A 22093-nucleotide genomic window follows, 5' to 3' on the forward strand; every position below is an offset into this window, starting at 1 on the left:
TCACACAGAAAGACATGGTGGCATCTGCTGTTTTCTGTCTTCTCCTTGAGGTGCCATTGCTTTCAGCTTTGGGCTGCTCCATCTGTAGACTTCTTTCTCAGCTTCTGTGGGTTATTTTCTGTTTTTATGTCTTTATTCTCTCTATTTTCATCCTGTTTAAAAAGGACTCCAATAAGAGGATTAAGACCCACCCTGGGTCACACTTTACTGAAGCAATTTAAGCAGAAGTCCTTAATTGAAGTTATTTAATCAAAAGATCCCACCTACAATAGGTTCATACCCACAGGAATGGATTAACTTAAGAATATAAGTTTCTGGGTCCACAAAAGCCTCAAACCACTACAGGCACATATGGTAATAACAAGATAAACTGAGTTTCATTCTGTTGAAAAAACAAAAGTATAAGTTAATCTTGTTCACTTGACTACCTTTACAAACAAAAGTCATGAAAAAGCAAGTCTTAAAAATAAATAGAACTTCTCAAAAAAGAAACCCCAAACTAAAATTGAATCCAAAGGATTTTTATGGTAGACTCATGGTTAAATTCAAATAATGTGTAATTTATCTTGATGAGAATTGAATCTGTTCTTTATAGGTATTCCTTATTTCAGTTATATGCATGCTTATCAAAAAGTGTCTCTTCCAAATCTGCTTTATAAACTCACAATAATGATCTGAGACCTGCACTTGAAGATTTTTTTAAAATCAGGAATTCGTTTATTCCTTATCAAAATAATTTAATAGTAATTATAGATTATGCACATTTCATAAATATGTTACTTTTTAGGATATATTTTTCATCAGGATTCTGGCAGTCATACCTAGTCTTTCTAGTGAGAAATGGTAAAAATTTATATTAGTCTTACTCAAAGAACATAACAATTGCAACAAACAAACAAAAGAGCAGAGTAGCTTCTAGGATAGGAAAATAGTTTCTATATACAGTGCATTTAAACTTCTTTCTGGTACAAAAACATTCTGCACTGATGCTTCAGAGATTTATTGCTAATAAGGTCTTGTATTACAAACCAAGTGAAAAGTCAGCAAGTATTTTAAATAAAAAATTACAAAGACTTGAAATTCAAGGCCAAACTAGATATTTAATACTTTCTTTATGGCAAATATGATGTCTTTGACCTGAGGTATAGAATTATCTTCTAGAATCTTTGCATAAGGCAAAGGGATGTCAGCAGTGGTGATACAAACTACAGGAGTATCCAGGAATTTGAGTATGGGACATTGTATGTTCCTGACACAAATCTCAGATCTACTCCAAATGGTGGACAGCCTCCTTCCACAGTTATGAGATGATTTGTTTTCAGGACATTGGCTTCTATGGCTTCGATGTTCATTGGTCTGATGGTATGCAGGCTTATCACCTCACATTCAGCTCCCTCTTTAGGTAGCATCCCTTGAGCTTCTAAGCAGTGACCAACAGGCCTTGAATGAGAAACCACAGTTATATCATCCCTTGCCTTTCTATTTTGGCTTTTCCAATAGGAATCAGAAAATCTTTTGACTGAGCTTCATAGGAAATTCAAAAGGAATTCCATCCATCAATTCATTTTCTAGTAGCACCATTGGGTTGTCATCCTGAATGACTGATTTAATATGTCCTTTATATCCTCAGAAATCCAGGGGCTAACTACTTTTAAACCTGGGCAGTCCCCATACCAAGCAGTGAAGCATTGTGAATGCTGGGTGGCCAAACCTTCTGAGGAACCATTGGGCCTCTTGAAGACTGTAGGCATGTTGCAGCAGAGAGAAGTTGGGTGGTCATGGTATTGAAGGTCTGGATGCAAGAAAACTCTGAGAAGGAAGATTTGTTTCAACCAGCCAGGCCCGGTGAATTCCTGTCCGAAAAGCTGAACCCAGAATAGGATTTTTGGTTCCTTTTTATACAGAGGATGTAGGAGTGGGGAGTTAAATGGTGCTTTTATGCAAAAAGGACTTTCTTTGTTAGTTTCTTAGAGTTTTAAGTGTTTGTCTGAGTGCCAGATAGATTTTTAATTAACATATCCTCCACATTCCAGGTAAACTTGAATTAACATTTCACCTACATTCCAGGTAAGCTTGAATTAACATATCCCCCACATTCCATCTGGATGTAAGTTCGAATATGTATTCAGTCTGCATTCTCCCTATAGTGCCTATATCACTTAAATGGTTTTCTGGGAACTAGGCATACTTGGATATAGAATAAGATAAGTTTGAATTCTTGCACAGGACATATTTCTTCCCCCTTTTGATGGCTGCTTAATTAAGGTTGTTAAGCTTCAGCATCACTATTTTCAGAGTCTCTCTGGACTCAGTAATATGTATATGGAGCCATTAGATTGGAAGCTGTCTATGTTTTTACTATACCATTTATTAGGGTGCATATCCTGCTTATGAAGAAAGGGAAGAGAAAGAGAGTATGGTGCATCATCCCATGAGGAAGGCAATTATTCCCACCAGAAGCTTGAAATTGTCTGCTATTGACTGCCAGTTTCCAAAGGGATTACTTAAATTCCACCCATTCCAGGTCTGCACTGGAACATAAGCAATTTTTACCATTTTGTTTTTAATTTCATTGATAACCTTTCCAGTCCTGTATAGTTCAAGGCAGCAGTTAGAGAGATTGAATTTTCCACAAACTCCCCCTTCAGCTGCCAGGAGATAGTCTACAGCAAGATAGTTTTGGTAGATAGCATTTCTGAATGTAGTTTGCTCTTGGGCTAGTGAGTTTAGATCATGGGTGGTTTCATTAGTTATTATTTCTACCATGGCTTGTAAGTGGATGATTTGGATTAGCATGTAGATAGGGGATCAATAACCCCACATGCTATCCTCCACCCAAGTTGCTGGCCTATAGTACTAGATTATATGCTCAGGGGGCCATTCTTCATCTCCCCAGGTAATGACAGCCCTTTTTCCTCTTATGTTTTGATATACTGGTTGGCTCAGCTCCTTCCCTTCTGCTAAGGGAATTAGGAAGAAGGAGGGTTTTATTATACCAAGCAAACAAGTACCACACCAAATTTGGGGAAGTTCTCAGAATGCAACTTGCCCACAAACCCAGTACAGATCATTTGGGGCAGTAAAGGGGCCCTTTGAGATGGAGTTCCATATGGTGGTGTAATTTTGAAATCCGCCCCCCCCCTCAATACATGTTAGGTTTCCAACAGATATGGAGGAGTTTAGGCAGACCCCTGAAGCACAATATTTTCCTTTGACAGACATTTGCAAGGGCCACATACCTTCTCAGGGGATGGCTGGGAGACCAGTTTCATTATATGGTTGGCTGTAATTGTGTTCTCTAATTTCCTGGGGCCATTGGTCTCCCATATTAGTACCTCCACATACAAAGCATGAGGAGACATTTAAGGCTGCCCTTACTACCTCAGCTAGGTTTATTTTATTTTTTTTAAAGATTTATTTTTTATTTATTTCTCTCCCCACCCCACCTCCCCCCAGTTGTCTGCTCTCTGTGTCCATTCGCTACGTGCTCTTCTGTGACTGCTTCTATCCTTATCAGCAGCACCGGGAATCTGTGTCTCTTTGTTGCGTTATCTTGTGTCAGCTCTCCGTGTGTGCGGCGCCATTCTTGGGCAGGCTGCACTTTCTTTCATGCTGGGCAGCTCTCCTTACGGGGCGCACTCCTTGCGCGTGAGACTCTCCTATGCGGGGGACATCCCTGTGTGGCAGGGTACTCCTTGCATGCATCAGCACTGCTCATGGGCCACCTCCATATTGGTCAAGAAGGCCCGGGGTTTGAACAGTGAACCTCCCATGTGGTAGGCAGATGCCTTATCCATTGGGCCAAGTCCACTTCCCCTCAGCTAGGTTTATAAAGAGGTTTTTTGCTACTTGCGAAATGGAAAAGAGTTTTCCCATTTCTTCATAGAAGGAGTGGAACATAGAGTGGGCTTTACTTGTGAGTGGGTGTTCCCAATACCCAACCCAGATGTAGGCTCCTGGGTCTACTCCTTTACTGTCAATGTGGAGGCCCATTTGGACTCCCTGGCTCTGCCAGGATTCAGGGTTAACATGGTGAGGTTTAAGGGGTTACATTGACCATGTAGACAGTTAGGACCAATCCTTTGGTGAGGACATCTGTTTGTCTAGTTGTGTCTGTGTTCCAGGTGACATAGGTGACCCAGGAACAGTAGGAGCAGTAGTATCCACCTGTGTATTTGCACCAGAAGTCCCCGCCTTGGGATGCACTTTTCATTTCTGGAATGCACAAATACTTATTGTTATGAGTATATTCCTGCTCCCAGCTGAGCCCTCCATAGTTGGTGTTCCATGGTATCCCGGAGTCTATAACCTGACATACATCAAATAGGAGGGACACTCATTGGTTCCAGCTAGTGCCTGGGGTGGAGAAGAGTAGTCCCCATCTTGATTAAATGCTCTTATTTCCCATTTACAGGAGACTGTTAGGGGCTTGGGGTCATAGTAGGTTATTTGGACAGATACATTACAGACACTATAAGAGATTCCTTGAATCTGGTAGGTGGTTATATGGCCTTTGCAGGTGTGTTGGTTATAATATATTAATGTGGTATTGGCATGGGCCCCTGTTCATACTTCTTGGATTCATGGCTTACACTCCATGGTGCTGACATGGGACCAGGGGAGGGTCAGGGCTAGGAGTAGGCAAAATAACCAAAGAGGCATTGTAACTGAGATTAAACCAGATTCCTACTCTTTGGCTATGCATAAACCAATCAACTTCCAGGATGTGATTGGAGCAGAGCTCGGTGTTCTGTCCTCAACCTTCGGCCATGCATGGACCAGTCAGCTTCTGGGCTGTGACTGGAGCATGGCTTGGCATTTTGTTCTTTCACAAGATGAGTTTGGTTGAGTTGTGGGTATCTGGAATATAGGTCCAGGACTCTGGGGCAGCTCACTTGACCCAGCTATGGTGTATCCATGTGGTGACTTTAACTGCAGTAGGGATGGATAGAATGACAAGATATGGTCCTCACCATCGAGGGGTTAGTGGAGCTGATTTCCAGTCTTTGACCCAGACTGCATCTCCCAGCTGGTATGGGTGTATGGGGCTGCTTAAACTAATGGGAGCCCTTTCTTGGACCCAGTAGTGCAGGTTTTGTAGGGTTTTTCCTAAGCTGATCATTTGCTGAGCTATTGATAAATTTCCTCTTTCTCTGAGATCCCCTTCTGTAGCTCAGATTAAGGGGGCAGGGCACTCCCCCCTTAAGGGGTTAGGCTTAGCTTTTGGCTTGGGCTGGCTCGAACGTGGAGGAGGGCACTCGGGAGTACTTGCACCCATATTAGCCCAGTTTCTTGGCAAATCTTGGCAATATAAGTCTTTATTGTATCGTTCATTGACTCTACTTTTCCAGAGCTTTGAGGATGGTAAGCGGTGTGCAGTTTCCATTGGATGCACAGTGCTTTGGCAATCTTTTGAGTGATTTCGGAGATGAAGGCAGGTCCTTTGTCAGAACTAATTGAGAGGGGTAGCCCATATCAAAGAAAGCTTTCCCTGGGCAGAACATTGGCCACTTCTTCAGCCTTTACAGTCTGAGTGGGGAAGGCTTCTACCCAGACAGAAAAGGTGCAAAAGAGGACTAGAAGGTATTTGTAGCCTCCAGACTGTGGCATTTCAGTGAAATCAACTACTAGATCTTTGAGAGGCATATTGCTGATTCATTGGACTCCTGGGGCTCCTGTGGGTCCCTGGTGAGGGTTATTCTTTGTCCATGTCATGCACCACTGGCATACAGCATGGGAGATAGTGGCTAGATTTGGGAAATAGAAGAATCTAATACATCTTTAAGATGGTTTTTCCCAAGTATGTGTTTTCATGGTAGTCCTGAACTATGGTTGCAGCTAACATTCAAGGCATGACTATTCGGTGATGAGGCAATGTTCACCACCCATTTGTTCCTTGTGTCCTACTCTCAGACAGTATCCACTCTCTCTTGGCTTGAGTATATTGTGGTTCCCAGTGATTCAGAGGCTGCAGGATGAGAGCAGGCAGTCTACACTGGAGTTTCTGATAATTAAGAGGTTGGGGAATGAGGGCAGCGGCCATGTCCTCAAATAGCGATTCCCCTGTGTGGTTCCTTTTTGCTTCAGAATCTGCCCTCCCTCTGATTTCCTTGAACAATGGGGCTGTGGCTTGTCTGGTGTCCCTTGCAGTGCATCATGGCCACTTTGATGGGCTCCCAAACTGCTTCTGGTAGTTCCAGAATCTGTGTGCCATTTTTAATGTCCTTTCCTCCTGAGTTAAAGAGTCCTTTTTGTTTGTATAAGGCTCCATGCACATGTAGTGTAAGGAAGGCATATTTGGAGTCTGTGTAGATGTTAACTTTGGCCCCAGCCACAAGTTGTAGGTCTCAGGTGATGGCAATGAGTTTGCTTTTTGTGTTGATGTGTTATCCAGGAGATGCTGGGCTTCCACTGTCATATTGGAGGTCACCACAGTGTATCCCGCTCACTGGCCACTGCCCTGAACAAAGCTACTCCCATCCATGAAGAACTCCATGTCAGGATTTGGTAGTGGCTGGTCTTGGACTTATGGTCTGCTGGAATACACCTCTTGCAATGTCTCCAGGCAGTTCCAGGATTGGAACCCCCTGCTCAGTGGGTAGCAGGGTAGCAGGATTCAGGTTTGTTGTTTTTTTTTTTTATGAGTTCCAGTTGGATGGATGGATTTTCACATAATAGGGTTTGATATTTAACCAGGCAGCATTTAGGAAGCCAGTGTGTTCCTTTGACTTCTAAGATTGTGACTACTGCAGGCAGAACTTGAACAATCATAGGCTGCACAAGAGTTAATTTTATGGCTTCTAGAGTTAGCATCGCTGCAGCTGCTACAACTTGCAGGCATGAGGGCCATCCCGGGCTACAGTGTCCAGTTGTTTGGATAGATAGGCTACAGATCTTTGCCAGGAACCCAGGTACTGAGTGAGTACTTGAACTGTGATGCCTTGGTGATTATGGACATAGAGGTAGAATAGTTTATTGAGATCTGGAAGCCCAGGGCTAGGTGCTTCCATCAGAGCCTGCTTGAGAACAGGGAAAACATCTTTCTGTGGGCTTTCCCAGAGCAGGGGATCATGATCTCACCTCTTTGTGGCTTCAAACAAAGAGCACATGAGGACCCCAAAATTGGGGATCCAAATGCAGCAGAATCCAGCTGCTCTTGAGGAATTTTTGCAACTTTTGGTGAGTGCTGGGTTCAGGGAGGCTACAGATTGCTTCTTTTCTTTCAGGTCCTAATTCACAGAGCCCTGTGCTATTTTATAACCTAGATATGTGATCTGAGGTAGGCAGATTTGGGTTTTCCTTTTAGACACCAAATAACCCTTTTGTTGCAGATATTCTGAAAGGACATGTGTTCCGCTAGCACAGTGTTGATAGGTGGGACTTCCGAGGATGAGGTCATCTACATATTGGAGGAGAAAACAATTATGGCTTTCTGATTTAAAGAATTTGAGATCACTGGCCAGGGCTTGTCCAAAAATATTGGGTACATTTTTGAATCCCTGAGGGAGCCATGTCCAGCTTAGCTGTTGCTTTTTCCCAGAGCTCAGATTGTCTCATGTAAAGGTGAAAATCGCTTGACTCTGGACTGCTTTCCAAATGCAGAAGAAGACATCTTTAAGATTCAGGCATGAAAAGTAGACTGCCAATAAGGGTATCAAGCTGAGGAGAATGTAAGTGTTGGGGACCACCAGATGTAGAGTCACTACTGCTGAGTTGCCTGCTCATAAGTCCTGGACTGGGCAGTAATCCCCATTTGTCTTTTTAACCAGGAAGAGTGGGGTATTCCATGGAGACTGGCACAGCTTTAGTATGCCTTCATTCAGCAATCTCTGAATATGTAGTCAGACTTTTTCTTGTGCTTCACGTAGAACTGGATATTGCTTTATGCTCACTGGTCTGGCTGTGGGCTTTGTTTCAACTATAATTGGAGGAGTGTCATGTACTATACCCATTGGGTTGCCTTCTGACCATACTTTGCCTACATCTTGAAGGGAGCTGTGTGGCCATAGATTGACTGGCTTCACTGAGGCAGAAAAGTTCCCATTCCTCCTGCAGAGGGAGGGTTAGCAGTATTTTCAGAGGGTTTAGTGGTCCCAGTGTTAATGTGGATTGCCCCGTGGCATCAAAGGTAACCTGAGCCTGTAGTTTAGACAGCAGGTCCTGACCCAGGAGGGGGACTGGGTTTTCTGGGAGATACAGGAATTTGTGGGTGACCTCCTTACCCCCAATGTTACAGGTCCTGGCTTGGAGGAAGAGCCACTGTGTGCTTTTACCAGTTGCCCCTATGATAGTGGCTTGTCTTTTTGAAAATGGAGTGACTGACCTGGTCATTACAGCATTGAGCCCCAGTGTCGACCATCATATGTATGGTGAGAACTCTGACCGTAGGCTCCATGAGGCTGAGAGAATAGGAGCCCAGTCTATCCTAATAATCCTCATCAGAGCCTTCTATTCCCTCAAGTTTGATGAGCTGATTTGCAGATTTTCCTTCTGAATTTTTGCGAACCCAAGGTTTAGTTTGTGATGCTCTACTTGCTCTCCTTGCTAATGCTTTGGCTGCTTTCTTGGGTGCAATGGGGTTGAGTGGCCTTTTGGGTACTCCTACTTCCAGTGCCCTTACTCCTTGCAGTACATGCACTGATTTCATCTTAGGGCTGGGGACACCCTCCTTGGGGCAGGGGCTTCGCAGTTTACTTTCCTCTACACAGGACTGCTTCTATCAACTATTGCTGCTGCAAGAAGGCCTGCTTTCTTTTTCATTTTCTGGTTTTCCTCTCTCCTGGTTTCTACATCACAGTTGACATACACCTTGGTAGATACCTCCATGAGTGGGGAAATATTCATACCAGTGAACCCATCTAACTTCTCCAACTTTCTTTGAACGTCAGCCTGTGATTGGGCAACGAATGCTGCATTGGTCATTTTTTGGCTTTCAGGAGTGTCTGGGTTAAAGACAAAACACCTCACACAGTCTCTCATAGAATTTAGCTGGACTTTCATTGAGATTCTGTGGGACTTGGGTGGTCTTTGCCATGTTTACTGCCTTTCAGCTTCCAGCTCTGAACCCTTCAACTAAGGTCCTATGGAAAGTGTCTTATCAGTTGAGCCCAGTCATGTCATTGGGATACCATTGGGGGTCCTCATCTGGGAACTGCGTGCAGGCATATTGGTCACTGCCCAGGGTTCCCTCAGGTGGGTGCTTTTTGAGTCAGGTTAGAGCCCCTGGTGTGACTCACGTTCTCTCCTTGAAGTTGTGTAAGATCATGAAGAGTTGTTTATAGTCAGCCCAGGTGGATTTGTGGGTCTGTACGATGGGCTGGAAGAGGTTCGTCATGGCCTGAGGCTTCTCTGAGTATGGTGGGGTATGATTTTTCCAGTTATAAGAGGTAAGTGGTAGTGAAGTGTTGGTATACAAATGTTCGGTTTCCTCCTTGCATCTGGCCATCTGTATCATAATAAATTGGAGCTTGGATTTCACAGAGAGGTAGCTGTAGGGTGGCTCTTCTCCCTGCTCCATGGATCCCCAGGGCTCCCCATGATCTGAGTTGTCATCTTTCAGGGACTCCTTCCTGACTGATGGTTGGCACTATGCTACCAGGGGCAAAGATTGGCAGAGACAGCAATTGTGGAGATGAAGAGGCTGCATTGTTTAGAGAAAGTGGCTGCAGCTGTGGGGGTGGCTGTAGCAGCAGCTGTGGCTGTGCCATGTTTCTTGGAAAAAGTGGCTGTGGAAACAGCTGCAGGGGCAGCTGCAGCAGCAGTTGCTCTGTGTTGCTTGGAGAAGGCAGCTGTGGCAGTGGCTGCAGAAATGGCTATGGGGGTAGCTGTAGAAGCAGCTGTGGAAACGGCTGTGGGACGGCTACTCAGGGAGGACTGCAGCGGAGATGGCTGTGGAGGCAGCAAGGATGTGCTGCTTGGGGAGGATGGCAGCAGAGACAGCTGTGGGGGTGGTGAGGATGCACTGCTTGGGAAAATTGGCTCATCCTCACTCCTCAGCACTGGTGCAGTAGGAGCAATTGCAAAGGCAGTGGGAGGTCATTTTCATCTGGGCCTTCTAGAATGGTGGGTTGGCACTTGATTTGGGGCTCACTTCCTCTAAACCCTTCGCATGGTTCTTGTTTGGCCTGGTTCCTGGGACAGCACCTCTGGGCTTTTGTATCAGGCAAATCCTGCTTTCTTTAGCTATACATTTCCTTAACCTGGGTGGACTTTGACTCACAGTGTCCTGCCAGGCATCAATGCAGGGGAGCTGGTCAGGGTACTCTGGTTTTCCAGTTACCACATCATGGACTTTATGGATGATCCAGGGGTCAAAGTTGTCCTCCTGGGGTCAACCCACACTGAAATTCAGCCATTCTAATTCACAAAACATTCTAAGCTTTCCTGGCTGGAACTCTATGCTGTATACATCTCCATGGAACACTCAGAGAAAGTTTTTCAGCATACAACCTAACGGGGTCCTACTTTGTGTGTTTCTCATGGTTTCACCCTGTGTCAATTCTGCACAACACTCACTCAGCCTTTTGCTTTGTCCATCTCCAGCCACATCGTTTGCAGGAACTTACAGTGCCTCTTAGCCTTAGTGGGTCAGTATAAGCCCTCACCTTGGAAGAGGGTCCCTTTGCAGGGAGGTCCTCCAGACCACCCTTGACCAGATGAGGTTACCACAGAATCTTGGATTGGGATGCTGCACTTGCCCCACAGAAGTGTGTCTCTGTGTCTCACTTAGTCTCCACAATCACATGCACACAACCACCCTCCTACCTTTCCTTTCTCAGACCTAGAGAAGATGGCTTCTACCCTTCTCCTCAGGAGTACTAGGGTCTTCTTCAAGAGCTGAACAGGCTCCCCTCCTTGATTTTCAGAGTTAGGCTTTTTCTGCACTGTTCCTCTGGGGATCTTACCTGTCTGGTGTGTGGAGATCCTTGCTTCATTCTCAGGGTCTCTTTTGAACCCTCCAGTGCCTCCTCTTACTCCAGAAGGGCTTCAGCAGAGTCCACAACCTCTTTCTGGACTAAAAGGAGTCCAGGGGTGCCCAGGGCTGGGGTTCTTCTCAGAGATGTTGGGAGGGGCAATCAACCACTGCTGCCTCTGGCTTTCTCAGCAAATCCCAGATGAGTCCCAGAGATGTGGCAGAGCAAAGTCAGGTGATCATGATATTGAAGGCCAGGATACAAGAAAACTCTGAGAAGGAAGATTTGTTTCAACCAGCCAGGCCCGGTGAATTCCTGTCCGAAAAGCTGAACCCAGAATAGGATTTTTGGGTCCTTTTTATACAGAGGATGTAGGAGTGGGGAGTTAAATGGTGCTTTTATGCAAAAAGGACTTTCTTTGTTAGTTTCTTAGAGTTTTAAGTATTTATCTGAGTACCAGATAAGTTTTGAATTAACATATCCCCCACATTCCAGATAAGCCTGAATTAACCTTTTCCCCACATTCCAAGTAAGCTTAAATTAACATATCCCCCACATTCTAGGTAAGCTTGAATTAACATATCCCTCACATTCCATCTGGATATAAGTTCAAATATACATTCAGTCTGCATCCTCCCTATGGAGCCTATATCACTTAATTGGCTTTCTGGGAACTAGGTATACTTGGATATAGAATAAGATAATTTTGAATTCATGCACACGCCATAGTAGGCATACTCAGAAGGGCCCCTGGCATGTAGTAAGTCTTGGCAGCTGAGTTTATAACCTGGTCAATGGCTTGCATGGAGAAATTGAAAGTCATAAATTCACAAATGGGCTGCATGCCAGCCATAGCTGTACCTACAGCAATTCCAGGAAAGCCAATCTCTGATATGGGGGTATCTATGATCTTCTTGTGTCCATATTTCATCCAAAGGTCTCAACTAATCTTGCATGCCCCATCATACTGGAAGGCTTCCTCCTCAAGCAGAAATACCTTCTTATCTCTTCCACCTCTTCATTACTGGAACATTTTCCTTCATATCACTTCCTAAAATCTGTTTTTAATATATTTTTGCTAAGTTTCAAATATTGTGTGAGTTATTAGAAATCAATTTCCTAGCTTTATCCTATGTTTCCAGATTAAGGTAATGGGAAAACCTTGTTTTATAATGATCTTTTTCTTGGCATTATTTAATTTTGAAGGTAAACTTTGGAGTGCTTGAGTAAAGGGACAGTATTTGTCTGCTGGATTTCAGTGGATTCCACACTACTCAGAGGGAAAGTTCTGCCCACTTCCTTGGGAAAATAAGCATCAACTCTATATGAGAAAGCAAGGCTATAGCATCACATAGACAAAAAAACAAAAACAAAAACAAACCAACACTGCAAATTACTGACAGGACTTTGGAAATCTACACTGGAATGTCCCTGTCAAAGGCCAGTCAGGCAGCAGAAGACTGGATTCACTTGACTGCCCCAAACAAGAACCATAATTTACCAAAAATATATAATAGCAAATTTTTGTATCTTTGATATGCTACAATTAATGTGATAAAAAGTGAGAAAGTTAATGCTAGCTTCAGGGGATTGTTCTCTACAGCCAAGATTACCTAGGTATCTGGGAAAGGACTACAGTTACTAAAATTTCAAAATGAAGAGTACTTCTTGCCTTGAGTATCTTTATACAGGGGTGGCATAATGACATCTCAGTAGATGGAAAAACTTGAGTAAGTGAATTAAGAAGTGTTTAACGATATTACATATTTGAAGAAAATTTGCCTTATATTGTCTACTTGACAATTTTTGACTTTTACATTTTCTGGATATTCATTTTATGAAATTCCATTATTCACTTATTTTAGATTAAGCACTAGTAGCAACAGTGGTTAAATATAGTGATCTTTATTAAGTTATTAAAAACACTTAGCCAGGTGTTAAAAAATAAAGTATGCCACCTTCAAGTGGGGTCACCATATATCCTAATTTTCTTAAGATGGTCCTAGTTTATGACTACATTTTATGGTAAAATTTTTTACCCTTCTCACTCTCAAAAGTGTTTTGGTCTGCAATATAAATTATATGATAACCCTGTCTATGAGTATCTAAAGGGATCATCCTTTTAGGTGAACATAAGGATGAAGAGAACCCCAGATACTATTAGCTCAGCCGCCACTGGGGAAGCTTTGCATTAACATAGGACAGTGGGCTGGAGAATTGCAGAGTGAGTTCCTCTATGGTATGTTATAGGAACATGGGCTCAAGCACAACAAACTCTTCTGGCAAATGACCACTTACTAATTACACAGCACAAAAGGTACAAAGAGCAGGGGAAGAGATCCCATCATGGTCTTTCTCCTAGGAGGGCCAACTACTTGGGTCCAGGTTGGTAGATGGTAGCTCCTTATAACTCACTTCTTGTTGGAGAGGAGAAACACTTGTACTGCCCAAGAATGGATATTTATACCCCTAGAGAGGGGGTACTGTTAGGGAGCAAAAAGCATGTATCAAATAATCTTTGTACAGAGCTCTCACCCTGATAATCAACTGGGCTGCTTATTCCCTGTTTTTGTTTTAAGCAACAGTTATGCCATTTTCATTAGTCCTAAGGTCTCAACTTGCTGCAGAATGGAAAAATATGGAAACAGATATAAAGAAGAGGAGGGCGTTAGGTAAGTGCTAGGAGATGGCTGCTGAACCTGTTGATGACTTCCCCATAAAGGATAAGAAAGTGTCTTTAGTTTAGACATTTAACTAATTGTTTTTTAACACAGTAAATCTACAATGTCCCATCTAAGAACAATGGCATACTATGTTCACCTTCTTTGGTTTCTGTGAGAAGTAAAAGTTTTTATATGACAGAATGCCCAAGATAGTAGGCTCTATCTAGATATTGATTATATTGAAACTTCCTACTCTTATTTCAAATGATTATCCCTTCTCAAAATATAGAAGATATTTATGTCTCCTAGCCAATATTCATTTACCATTCTTGTAACCATTCCACTATTGTGCTGGAAAAAAGCTTTTCCCTACTGGATACATTCTGATGGCATGGCCAGTCAAGATTGAAAAAATATTGAAGGAGCTGGGAACAGATTTATTCCAGCAGTGGAGACCCAAGGAAGCTGTCCATTAGTTCTCACTCTCTGGATTCCTAGTCCTACCCTAGCTCCTGTCTGGCTTTGTCAGGATTCCACAGATTCTGTGAGCACACTGAATTATCCCATAACATTTCCCTTTTGCTTAAGTTAGTCACCTCTACTTTCCTTTCTTTGTAATGAGTTTCCTAATGGGTTCATCATAGGATCTTCCAAATGCTCCCATTCCCTTCCCTAGTCTCAAAATATGCCTTATAGCACAGGTAACAAGGAGTGAGACAAGGAGATTTTTTTTAAAAATTAAAATGAAAACTGCACAAAAAGATGGTGTTAGAATCATCCTCTAATTTATTCTTGTAAATTATTCCTTGTGATTAATGTAGCTAGTAGCTAAAACTGTTGCTTGGTCACAACACAAAAATGCCAGAAAATAATTTTGCTGTACAGTAAAAAGCTGCTGACTTTACACCAGGTTATTATTACAGCAATTACACAGCTGACATGCAGAAGCCTTGAAGATATGTGGCTCTTGGGATAGCAAACAAGTTTGAAATAAATGAAATTCAAATATCGGAATCATGTTAATGGTCAGCACTACTGCTCTTGGCAAGAAAGCAGTTTGTTCTCTTCCAAGAAACGATTTGCATGACACTTGCTGTAGACATTACTTTCTCCCTGGTCACACATTAATTGACTACACAGGTGCTCAGAGTTAGGAGAGTAATACCAAGTGTTTATTAAAAAACCTTTCAAGAAAACACAATGTAATCACAAATCTGATTGTCTTGATAATAATTAATAGCTGGGGGGTAGCTTGTAGCCTAAATCAATAATGGTTATTTTCCCATCTCAAATCTATAAAATTCCAGACACCCCTTTCCATAAAAGCTAAAAGCAAAGTCTGTCAAATTCCTGATTCCATATCTATTTCAGACACAATGCAAGAGATAAAACCTAATGAGTTTCTACAAACACAACCAATTTGTTACCATTGACTAGTCACTTCAATGAAAGAACCAGTCAATTTAATCAAATTGGCCAAACTGGCCTTAAGCTGCAGTGACAAATGGATGCAGTCAAAATAATCAAACTAAGTAAATAGACTGGGTGTGTTCACTTCAATATCTTTATAATGGTTCTGAATCTTAAAGTGTTTTGCTAATAAGCACTAGCCTCAGCTGAGAGAAAAAGAGTTAATATTGGAGAACACAAAACAAAATGCTTGCTCACCCCAGTGGTCAAAACCGATCATCTGAACGAGCAAAATATGTAGGCAAATGGAATAAACCTTTTCCCCTCACCTCTAGACTGAGGGCATGCCCAGGAGGCCTACACCAGCTTTTCTAATCATTGGCATGTGAAGAATCCAGGAGAGACATTGCCCCTAGTCACAGTATAATTGGTTATATACATAAAGTACAAACATGTTTACTGGACAGTGGACACAGGAATACAGAATTAGAAAACATACCCAAGTGACTCTACCAGGACTCTAAGAAGAATAGACAGCAGAGAGGGCTTTCTAAAACCCCAAACAATCATGGCAATTCACTTCCAACTGTTGCCCTGCTGGCACTTTTCCTAAGCAGACAGGGGAGAGCTGCTGCATCTCTCAGATAACAAGGTAATTAATGTTAAAAAGGAAGACCATATTGAGGAGGGTCAGTTGTAGCAATAGAATTGTAAAAAGGTAGAATTAAAAAGCCTGTTTCCATTTGGCTCTAACTTTTTTTCTAAACCTTATTTTAAAGAGATTTGAAAAGGCAGGGGTAGGGATGTGAATAAACAAAGGCTATTAAAGAAAAATGAAATTCCTTTCCTCTCAGCCGCTTTCCATAACAGAACTTTTCTGAAACCCCAATGGAATTTCATAACCTATCCTTACAATTTAAGATTCATATATTTTCAAAAACATAATATCATCGAATCTGTTCAGAAACACTTTTAGGGATACCATCCTTTTAACGAGCTAACATCAGACCTACTTTTTCTACCCTTATTCTCTACTTCACAGGTACATTCAGAATCACTATTTGTTAATTGTGCAAACTCTCTTGACAAAGGGCACAATTTTTAGAACATAACACTTGGTAAATTTCATCATCAGAAGATGGTGATATCCTTGGTGCTCTAAGGGAGGATTCTATGAGATTAATACATCCTACATTAAAAAGGAAGACAGAGAAGAATTTAATATCACTTTCTGATCTCTGACATTGATTTTATAATAAATGACAGCAGTAACTCTTATGTTTAATTTCAAACAAAGGAACTATACAGCCTTATACAAGAGCTAAAAGAAATATATGGTCTTGAGAAATGCGAATTAGGCTTACTTAAAGAAACTGTAATAGTAAACATGATAATAGTTATAGTTATTAGATATTTGCTATGTTCTAGGACATAGGTTAAGCTTTTTAAGATATTTAAATTTTGTAACAACTATAGGAGGTTGTTATGATTTTTATCCTCATTTTCAAAGATAAGAAAACAGAGGCACAGAGAGGTTTCATAAATTAAGTAGCACTGCTGATAAGTGGAGAGACAAATTTGAACTCAGAAAATCTACTCCAGAATCCACACACTTATTAATCAGTATACAGAATCTTTCCCTTAAAATAAAACATCTGTTTGCCTATATAACTGTGTATTAGTTAGCCAAGGGGTGCTGATGCAAAATACTAGAAATCTGTTGGTTTTTATAAAAGGTTTTATTTGGGGTAGAAGCTTACAGTTACCAGGCCATAAAGCATAAGTTACTTCCCTCATCAAAGTCTGTTGCCATGTGTTGGAGCAAGATAGCTGCTGACATTCAGCCTTCCTCTTCCTCTTAAGGCTCCATGGTCCCAGCTTCTTCCAATATCAGGCTGTCTAGGCTTTTTCTCTCTCCCCAGGATCCATTCTCTCTGAGTTCAGACTTGCTTCTCTCCACAAGGTCAGCTGTTGACTATCAGGCTAATGGCTCTCTCTCTTCCTGGGACCTCTGCCATGTCTGTGGAGCTGTCTCTATTTCTATGTGTTCTTCTCCTGTGTGTTTATTTCCTGGGCTCCATTTCAAAACTCCAGCAGCAAAATTCCAACTCTCTTCTCTGCCAACTGACATGGCTCAATTAAAGCCCTAATCATAATTTAATCATGCCTAGGTACAGACCAGTTTACAAATATAATCCAATATCTATTTTTGGAAATCATAAACAATATCAAACTGCCACAAAATGAAATATTACACACCTGAGGTTTTTTATTTTTAATTTATCAAAGTATATCACTCATGCATAAACATATATAAACAATAAGTATATAATAATAATTGTGAACTTACAAAACAAACATATGTAACATCATACAGGACTCTCATAATTCACCCTACCACCAATAACTTGCATTGTTGTTAAACCTTTTTAACTAATGATTAAAGAGCATTGTCAAAATATTACTACTAAACAAAGTATTTTCCCCAACCAATCCTATTATTATCTTTATATCAATTATATATGAACATACATAAACAATTAAGTGTATAGTAAAAGTTGTGAACTTACAAAGCAAACATGCATACCATCCTGCAAGAGTCCCATACATCAACCTTCCACCAACACCTTGCCTTGTCATGAGACATTTCTTACAAATTATGAAAGGATATTGTCAAAATCTTACTACTAATCATAGTCCTAATCTTACATTTGGTGTGTTTCTCCACAACCCACCTTATTATTATTTTTAAATGTATTTTTTATGTCAGAAGTTGTAAACTTATAAAATAATCATGCACATGTACAGAATTCCCAAACAACATGCTTCCATCAACATACCACAATGTGGTGTATCATTTGTTACAGATAAAATAATATCATCTGGTGGTTACCATGTCCACAGTGTACATTTAGCTTACATTTTCCATACTGTCTTAGTATCAACACAGTACATCTTTTGCATAGATGCAAGAATATTATAATTATACTACTAACCACAGTCCATAGGTCACTCCAGCTGTATTTTTCTCATGCTTCTCCACATTCCCAACACCCCTGCAGTAGTGATATACGTTTGCTTTGGCTAACAAAGGACACTCTTGCGTCTGTACCATCAACCACAGTTCTCATCCACCTCTTGGTTTACTGTGCTATCCTGTTCCTAGATTATTCTCTAGCATTCTGCTGATTGGCATTTATATAACTAGACTACCATTTTCAGGCACATCCCCATTTATAAACTAGCTGTTACTCACTGTGTGTTATACCATCCACTCTATACATTTCCACACCTTTACAGTAAATCTAATTAAAACATCTATATACATTAAACATCAGTAGTCCACTCAGTCCTCTTATTTCCTTTAAGAATCCACCACCTACCACCAGGTCTTAAAGATAGTTTCCAATAATTTCTTCTAGAAGTTTTATGGTTCTTGCTTTTATTTTTAGCTTTTTGATCCATTTTGAGTTATTTTTTGGATAAAGTGTGAAATAGGGTCCTCTTCCTTCTTTCCGCTATGGATATCCAATTTTTTTCAGCACCATTTGTTGAATGGATTGTTCTGCTCGAGCTGTGTGAGTTTGACAGGTTAGTCAAAAAACACTTGACCATACCTGTAAAGGTCTGTTCTGAATCATAAATTTGGTTTCATTGGTCTATTGTGTCTGTCTTTAGGCCAGTACCATGCTGTTTTCATCACTATAGGTAGGTATTATGATTTAAAGTCTGGAGATGAGGGTTCACTTTTCCTTTTTATGATGTTTCTGGCTATTCAGGACTCCTTACCCTTACAAATAAATTTAATGATCATGTTTTCAATTTTTTCTTTAATGCTGGTGGAATTTTTCTTGGGATTGCATTAAATCTGTATAACAATTTGAGTAGAACTGACATCCTAATGATATTTAGTCTTCCAATCCATGAGCATGGAATGTTTTTCCAGTTACATAGGGCTTTTTTAATTTCTTTTAACATTGAGCTGCAGTTTTCTAAATACAAGTAGTTTACATCATTGGCTAAGTTTATACCTGACTAGTTGAGTTTTATCTGTCATATTTTATTTTCAACACTCTTTTGACACTTTTAGTTACTTTTATAGATATAATCTTCATTTTTAATCTCTCTTCCAGGCTTTTCTCTCCTGTCTTTTCTTTTCAGGCTCTAGTACACCCTTTCCTGAAAATCTGGTCTCTTGCTTAGAAATTCTCTCAGTATCTGTTTAACTGTGAATATTCTAAATTCACTCTCATTTTTGAAAGAGTCTTGCTGGATATACAATTCTTGGCTGGAAGTTTTTCTCTTGTAGTATCTAAAATATATGAGACCACTGTCTTCTTGCCTCCATGGTTTCTGGTGAGAAATCAGCACTTAATCTTATTAGATATCCCTTATATGTTATGCGTTGCTTTTCGCCTGTTGTTCTCAGAATTCTCTTTGTCTTTGGCCTTTGACATTCTGATGAGTATGTGTCTTGGAATTGGTCTGTTTGGATTTTTTCAGGTGGGAGTATGTTGTGCTTCTTGGACAGGGATATCTATGTCCTTCAATGGGGTTGGGAATTTTTCTACCGTTGTTCCTTCAAATATTCCTTCTACCCCTTTTCCCTTCTCTTCTCCTCCTGGGACAACCATGACATGTATGTTTGCATGCCTTTTGCTGTCATTTAGTTTCCTGAGACCTAGTTCAATTTTTTCCGTTCTTTTCTTCATCTGTTCTTTTGTATGTTCACTTTCAGAGGCCATTTCTTCAAGCTCACCAATCCTTTCTTCTGCCTCCTCAAATCTGCTATAATATGATTCCAAAGTTTTTTTAAAATTTCATTGATTGCACCTTTCATTCCCATAAGATCTGCTATTTTTCTACATATGCTTTCAAAGTCTTTGTTGTGCTCATCCACTGTCTTCTTAATATCCTTAATCTCTTTAGCCATCTCATTGAAATTATTAAGGAGATTTGTTTGAACATCTATAATTAGTTGTCTCAACTCCTTTATGTCATCTGGAGCTTTATCTTCTTCCTTTAACTGGACCATAGCTTCCTATTTCTTGGTGTGGATTGTAATTTTTTGTTTGTGTCTTCACATCTGGCTTATTAGAGTATTTTTTTTCTGGGTGCAGTTTTTCTCTTTAGTTTAGGGCTTCCTATCCTTTCTCCCTTGCTGGCTGTGCAGTAGGAGCCAAGCATGTAATTGGTGCTGTAAGCTGTGGAGGCTCAAGCTTCTCTCATTGTGCCAGGGACCAATGAAGTTTCTTCCAACTTTCCCCTTTGGCAGGGATAGGGACAGAGTAACAGTTGTGTGGAATAATCCAAATACAGGCCTAGACTGTAGTTGCCCAGAGAGACTGATGAAGCTTCACAATTCTTTCTCCCCTGCTTGAAGCTGGGATGGAGCTGCAGGCGAGGGCAGCAATCTATGCAGTGTGGATTCAAGATGACTTCAGTTGCCTTGGGAGATTTCTGATTTTCAGTCTATGCCAGCCGAACTTACCTGTATAGGTTGGTGCAGGATTCTTCAGCTTCTTTCCTGCCAGAGGCAGGGCTGAATCCTAGGGTAGGGCTGCAGACTGATCTGTGTGAAAGAAACTGGTTCCTGCCAACAATGTGAGTTTTAGTCAGCCCAGCTTCCCCCTCAGGCTGCAGGCAGAGTCAAAATGGCAGCTACTGGCCTCTTTCTGACTTGGGCTGGTTCACAACCCAGCTGTTCTCAGGGTTATATCTTAGCCAGCCAAATCTACCAATCAGGAGTCAAAATCGGCAGCCTACCATCTCCGCCTCCCTTGTTTCTGGGAAATAGAGCTTCCAATTCCAGCCACAGAATAGCTCCTAGGGCGGCTTGTGCCACCAGAGTAGGATAATCACTGGCCTCTGTGGCTTACCTGGTAATTTCCCAGAGAGGCTGGTGCAGGTCCCTGCAGCTTCCTCACTGTTGAAAATGGGACTGGGGCCTACGATAGAGCTGCAATATGACCTGGATGAAAAGAAGCCAGTCCCCACCAGCACTGTGATTTTCAGTCTGTGCCGCTTCCCCTCAAGCCAGGTGCAGAGTTAAGATGGCCACTCCCAGCCTCCTTCTTACTTGGACAGCCTCAAACTTTAGCTGTTTTCAGGATTATACTGTAGCCCACTGAATTTACTCATCAGTAGCTGAAGTTGGTGCCCAATCATCTCTTCCTTCCTCATTTTGGGGAAGTGGTGCTTTCAATTCCAGCCGTGGAACAGCTCCTGAGGTGGCTAGTGCCTCCAGTGGCAGATGGGCACTGGCCTCTGGGGCGTTGCGTGCTCTACTTACGAGTCTTCTCTGCAGATGGGCAGTCTCCTCTTTCTATTCCTTCCAGGACATTTCAGGATGCTCTTCTGGTCTCCTGGAGCCCCCAAACAGGTGCTTCAGCTAGCTCCAAAGAGCTCTGGGTGTTTGCTAACTGCCCTGGGGCAGGAGCCTACTCTAGGAGCTCCTTACTCTGCCACCATCTTGCCGGTTGTCCCCCTGAGTTTTCAATATAATGGATGACCTAAGTGAAAATTCAAGTAATCCTGAATTAACAGAAAAAAAATATTGTAATGTGTATCACATAACCTCTATATATTATTCTTTAAAACATCAGTATACATTCTTTGACAACACATCTTTTTGATACTATATACCTATATTTCATGCATGTATATATCATACACTTATCAAGAAACAATAAATATATGTCTAGATTTTTTTAAAATTAAAGAAATTGTGGTTTTACAGAAAAATCATACATGTAATAGTGTTCCCCATATACCACCCCACTGTTAATACCTTGCATTGATATGCACTACTTGTTACAATTGATAAAGCACATTTTTATAATTACACTTTTAACTATAGAACATGGTTTAACTTAGGGTGTACTGTGTTGTGTAGTTCCACTGTTGTTTTTTTTTAATTCTAGTAACATACATAAAACCTAATAGTTCCCTTTTTAGCCACATTAAAATAAATAGCACAGTGCTGTTAATTATGTTCACAAAATTATGCTACCGTCACCACCACTCATTGCCAAAGCTTTTTGATCATCCCGACCTCTTAAAGTCTATTCCCTACTTCCATCTCATCTCCAGGATACCTATATTCTA

The 22093-nt window shown here is 41.3% G+C and overlaps 1 pseudogene; it reads right to left on the reverse strand.

Moving 5' to 3' along the window:
* Positions 1–1092: 1092 nt before the first annotated feature.
* LOC131278358 (pyruvate dehydrogenase E1 component subunit beta, mitochondrial pseudogene) lies at positions 1093–21457 on the reverse strand (annotated as a pseudogene).
* Between the last annotated feature and the right edge of the window lie 636 nt (positions 21458–22093).

The sequence above is a fragment of the Dasypus novemcinctus genome, chromosome 4 (assembly GCF_030445035.2).
Source record: "Dasypus novemcinctus isolate mDasNov1 chromosome 4, mDasNov1.1.hap2, whole genome shotgun sequence".
In the NCBI taxonomy this organism is placed as follows: domain Eukaryota; kingdom Metazoa; phylum Chordata; class Mammalia; order Cingulata; family Dasypodidae; genus Dasypus; species Dasypus novemcinctus.